The 6,000-nt window shown below is 37.8% G+C and overlaps 1 protein-coding gene across 1 annotated transcript in view; it reads left to right on the top strand.

Annotated features, from left to right (window-relative positions):
• The first annotated feature begins 1,974 nt into the window (after positions 1–1,974).
• The window catches only part of LOC127583639 (phospholipid-transporting ATPase VD-like), a 132,726-nt gene continuing 128,700 nt past the window's right edge, over positions 1,975–6,000 (top strand). Inside the window, exon 1 of the mRNA XM_052039833.1 lies at positions 1,975–2,174. The gene's annotated coding sequence lies outside the window, so the exon portion shown is untranslated. The remainder of the gene's footprint in view (positions 2,175–6,000) is intronic.

The raw sequence follows: 6,000 nt of genomic DNA, 5'->3' as shown, positions 1-6,000 counted from the left end.
GGCCATGATCTTATTAATGGTACGACAACAATAACAAAAGACAGAAAGGGGAAACAGAAAAGTGGAAGGCAGAAAAATCAAGAATGAAAGACAAGCAGGGCATCTCTGCTCCCACATTCGTTCAACCCCATTTCCTCCTGTACAATCTGGTTTTGACCCCTAGCATTGTATCTGCCTTAACCACTCACTATATCTGAAAATGAATTCCATAATTTCCCAGCATTCAGTGTGAAGATGTTTCTCTCGTAGTCTGATTTTTTTTCCCAGTTGATCTTATTTTCTATTACAACAGTGGCAACACTTCAAAAATATTGGTTATAAATCATTCTAGGACATTCTGAGGTCAGGGAAGGTGATGTTTGAATCTGTCTTTCTTTTTTCATATATGATTTCTGATTTTTTATATCAGAAATCGGGCAGGCATGGTAGTGTAGCGGTTAGTGTAACGCTTTACAGCGCCAGAGACCTGGGTTCAATTCCGGCAACTGTCTGTAAGAAGTTTGTACGTTCAACACTTCTTACAGACAGTTGGCGACACTTGCGTGGCGACACTTGCGGGCTGCCCCCAGAACACTCTACGCAAAAGATGTATTTCACTGTGTGTTTTGATGTACATGTGACTAATAAAGATCTTATCTTACATCACAACCTGTGAATACTGCTTCAACCTAGATATCTTTTAATTCCATAGTTTTAAAGACCTGTGGCATGCTCTCTGGAATTGCTGTGATTCTAATGAAAAAAGATACAAATTTCATTTCTTTTTTTATATTTATGCTTTCTCATCTTTGAAATTAACCCTGACCAGAAAGTTATTTCACATCTGTGTGGTTTAGTGTCAGAAGTTGCACATTCACCCATTGAATCATGTTTTTAATTATATTTGTTGTGAAAAATATATAGATCATTTAACAGAACAGACAATAAATTTAGAACAATGGATTTAGAAATAAAAGTGATTTCATTTGGGAATGGAATCTGACAAAGCAACCATGATTGCCAGTCTGTGGTATCCTCTTGCTGCCTTTGGTCTATGTGACAATTAACTTTTCAGAAGAGAAATTTTACTACACTCCAACAATCATAGAACCACAGCATCTCATATTCAAGACAGGTTGGGATAAGATGATTGGGGAATCAAACACATTGGGTATTTTAGCTAGATTACAAATTTTCTGAGAATATTTGGTCAAAAATATAATATTCATGTAAAACTGTTTGGGTGGAAACAGAAGAGTCCAGGTGTGTCACTTTACATTATCCTGTTTCTTTTTGTTTTATGTTCTTTGTGATTATGATGATGTACTTGAAGATAAATGATATTGTGATATAATGCAATATTTAAACAAATAAAAAGATTGTTAAACATTCTTCATGTTGAAAATAATGCTGCAAAAAAGATTGTTGACGTTTGAACGTTGAGATTCTACCACCAGCAATCATCAAAAGGAATATGCAGAAGCATTTCTATCATCCCATTTTGACATCCTCTTGAAATGTTTGTGGGATGAACAGAATGGCTGTGTTGCAGCCAAATTGCAGTCTAACACTATCTCCTGTACTCTGTGCGCAAATAAGCACATTTTACTCAAAATGAGTACCGTGGGGGCAAAGTAGCTCAATATTAAAGCAGTTACCATAAATAAAGAATAAAAAAAATTATTTCCTATTTCCTGCATCTGCAGTTCTTATTTTCATTTACCACCAATAAGAATTGAATTAAATGGCATTTGACTTTGATATTCTTTCAAGCTACTGCCGTTGGAATTGAAATGTACTGCTGTTTGTTTATCAGTCAGCAGCTGAATGGAAAGCTTTTCTAGTCTGTAACCTTCTTATCCCCTGAGAAATCTTGCAGAATTTCTCTGCCTGATGCTCTTGTCATCAAATATTCTGCGCGCGATTAAGCCGGCTGCTTCTTCCCCCGTAATCGGGAGTCAGAATTGATTGAGTTGGCCTGAGTGGAACTTTCAACCAGGAGAGTGAGTGGAGCGTCTGCAAGGAGAGTGGATGTGATGTGAAGTTGGGGGCTTTCTGCTGAATTATCCAACGGGATAAACAGGCCACTGAAATGTTTTGGTGCCCGATTAACAAGAAATTTAAGAAGAAGGATTACTGCTGTAATAAACTCATCCTGTGCTGCACATTTCTGCTGTAATGGACGCAGGCAGCTGGTGAGTCTGGGTCTCTTTGTTAATTCTGCCTTGGAAATAGTAAGGAAAAGTATGAAAGAACAATCCTTTCTATCCTGCAGGATATCAGTAATAATTTCGTTTTATATTTTTTTTCACAGTCGGTCGCGGTTTTAAAATATAGTTTAGCGTGCACATCATTTAAGGGCACAAGTGGTAGTCTAAACCAAAATTCCTTTTTTATTTTGACTAAAACGCACAAGGATGAAAGATTGTGCTAAAATGGGCCTTAAGTCGTGCAAATCTTGTATTATATTTGAAACAGCATTTAATTGAGATGTTCTCTCTTCTTTCCTAGTAGCATTGTTTGCCACTTTTCCCCCTAGTCTTAGTGACTGGGGAAGAAAAATCGTTATGAAATTATGTGGGACTTTTTTTTTGATGAGGACGGTTCCCTTATCTCTCGATGTTGAGCATGTGATTTGTTTTTTGTTTGGGATTTTACAGGGCCATTTCCCAGAAGTTTATCAAATAGATCTTTAAATTGTTAATCTGGAAACTAATGACTGTAACTCGACTAATTCTTTAAAAGGATACTTGTGTAAATCTTGGTAACTATTAGCCATGGAATAGATTAATGCTTATTCCACGGTGGGCACAATATTAATAATTTCTGAATCACAGGGGTGACTGAAGTTCCGGTACTTTCCCAGCTATTAATTCTAAGTATCTTGTCCAATGATGCTTGGTGGGGAGGCACCACAACTCTGTCTAATCCTGAAATACCAGCACATTAAATATTGTGATCAATAACGAGACCCAGGCAAGCTAAAGTGAGCAAGATTGTGGTTATTCATTTCTAAACACCGTGGCTGATTTTTTTTAAACTTTGTTTTTCACAAGTATGGTTTCCTTGCATAACTTCAGGATGCCCAAAGAGTTCCACAGCCAATTATCCACATTTGCAGGAAGCAAAGCCAATTGATGCAGACCAAGGCCACACAAACAGAATTGTGGTATTCTTTGAGATAATCTAGATAAGGTTTTTCACAGTGACATTGATTGAAGGATCAATATTTAGTAGGATATTGGGAAGACTTCTTTGTAGTTCTTTAAAGGATTCAATTGCACAATTTACACCGACTTGGGATAAATGTCAGGGCATGTGAATGGTTTATCCACTGTGCATAATAGGATGGGATGGTGGTATACTTACTGTAGAGGTGATGGTTTCTATGGTTTCTAAATACTTTGAAATTATTCTAAACCAGATAGATTGAGGATGTAGGTATTTTAACTGTTCTCCTCCACACTGGTAATCCAACCAAGTCTTTATGTTGGTTTAAAAAAAACTGAGACCGTGAGGAGAACATGGGGGAACATCTAACTATTCTGTTCCTGGTTAGTGAGCACTTGGTGTTGACTCTTGTTGGTGTCATTTTTTTTCCACACAATAGAAATTTTCCTTGAAAAAAATGCAGAAGACAGAATGCAGAAGATTAGATTTCCAATGTGTTTCTCAAATATATCATTACAATGGTTTTTATTTTATTGTTCACCATGAGTATGGTGGATCTGAGTTATTACTGAATCAGACTAACTAAGATGTGGGTTTACCCCTCTCCTGACACTGTGGGCAAAATCCTTAACTGTACTTCTGTTACTTATAAATTCAAATTATGGGATGTCCTTCTTGCCAAGTTTCACAAACTATAATCTGCTCAAGAGCTCAGCTGCCTATATTCTGCCTTGCACTAATTTGTACTCAGTGATCTTTCCATTCTCGTTCTTCTGGACTTGTTTCCTGAGCATCAGCACCATTCAATTCTAAGATTTTAACTTCTAACTTTATTGCTCAGCCTCTGTCCTCAACCCCCTTCTCAATCTGCATCCTTCAGCACTTTTGCATTTCCTGTCATGTGTTTCCGTCCCCAAACTTTAACTTTCTTTGAAACCTCCCTTCCTTTGTCGCATTATTAGCCGCAGAGACTTCAGCTGCTGTAAACTTAGAATGGAATGCTGTCTCTGAACCCCTGTCCCTCTCCAATTTTAAAAGACTTAACACCTAGCACTTTACTTAAGCTTAGTTGCATCTAAACTTCCTACTATGATTTAGTATTTTTTTAATGTAGTCTCCATATTGTGCCTTGGGATTTTTCCATGTTCAATGATATTTATGTTTACCCATTGATGTTGTTTGCACTGGTGGCTGCTGATTTAGCTGACTTTGGTCAGGGTGTTGGTTTATCACTACAATGCTATCAGTGTCCCTAGGCTAGGGAGGAGAAGATAAAACGATTGATCCTGTATCTCTTATCTAAATGAAAGGCCCCGCTGGGAAATGGAACCAAGAATACACCTCCAGGCAATGGTCCCAAAGGTCAGATGGACTGTCATCATTGTCTGCCTGGCTCTGATTTGACAATTATCATGTAGAAGTTGCCAACGAAAGTTGGCTTCTTAGATAATATCCCCAGACCAGAGAGATGGGTCAGATCAGATAGTAATGGCTGGTTTTTTACTTCAGTGCCACTTTCCTGCACTCACCCCACATTCCTTGATTCCCTTAATATCCAGAAATCTATTGATTTCTGCCCCAACTATACCCAGTCTCCACTGTCCATTTGGATAGAGCACTCCAAGATTGAATGAAGAAACTTATTCTTTCTTCAGTCCTGAATGCCTGATTCGTGGCTCCCGATGCTTGACATCCTATTTAGGTGTATTGTCATCCCTGCATCTTCTCTGTCAAGCATGATAAGAATTTTGTATACTTCAAGGAGATCACTTCTTATTCTTTTAAACTTAAGACTATAGACCCTTTAGAGGACAATCCCAGAAATCTGTCTGGTGCACTATTGCTGCTCTCCCTCTATAGCAAATATATCCCTTAGGGAAAGATACCAGACTACACAATAATCCAAGTAAGTTTCACTAGAGTCCAACATAATTGCAAGATTGTACTCAGTAATATTGCTCAATGCACCATGCCTTTCAACCCCATCATGTGCATAGGAACAAATTGATGTTGATGCAAGTGAATTTGTTTTTGTTCTGCAACTTCCACATTGAATATTTGCACATGCAGCTGATAACTCATTTTCTGCTCTGGAGGGTTTTTTTGCATCCTCCCACCCCCACCCCCCCGATACTAGCTATAACACCTGGAAAATACGCAGAGGAGGACAAACTTACTGATGGTTCTTAATATGTGAGGATACATTTAACTATGCAAAAGATGTTCTCATGGTTCACTGTATTAAAATGCAATTTTAAAATAATGTTCAGGGCAAAATAAAAAACATCTCCAGTAATAGGAAAGAGGGCCCAAAAAATTGAAGTGTGTATGTAAGCATATCTTTTCTGAGATGATGGATGCACTATTAACAATTAATCAGCTGAAATAAATTACGCACATACACACTCGCGCATACACACACTGAACGGAAATTACTGTTGGAATAAATATTATGGCTAAAACTAATGAGGAGATTAACAAAAGTAAATAATAAACACGTGGTGAGAAAAAATTATTAGAAATGGAACATATGGAAAATTTTATAAACATATTTTGCTGCAAGCAACTCATTAAGAGCTATCATTTGTCTAAATCAGGAGTCATTTTATCAGTGACTTTGAAAGATCAGAAGTGCGGATGCTTGCTGACGATTGTATTGCACTCGATTGCTTTTGCAACTCTTCATCAAATGAAGCAGTCCACACCTGCATGTAGCAAGACCTAGACAGTATTTAGGCATGGGCTGATGGGTAGCAAGTAACTTTTCTTCCTCAGAAGTGCCAGCCAACAGCCATATCCAACAAGAGAGAGTCTAACCATTCGCCCTTGACGTTTAGTGGCATTACCATC

This window comes from Pristis pectinata, chromosome 2 (assembly GCF_009764475.1).
Source record: "Pristis pectinata isolate sPriPec2 chromosome 2, sPriPec2.1.pri, whole genome shotgun sequence".
Taxonomy (NCBI): domain Eukaryota; kingdom Metazoa; phylum Chordata; class Chondrichthyes; order Rhinopristiformes; family Pristidae; genus Pristis; species Pristis pectinata.
This window is presented reverse-complemented; position numbering and strand designations above follow the sequence as displayed.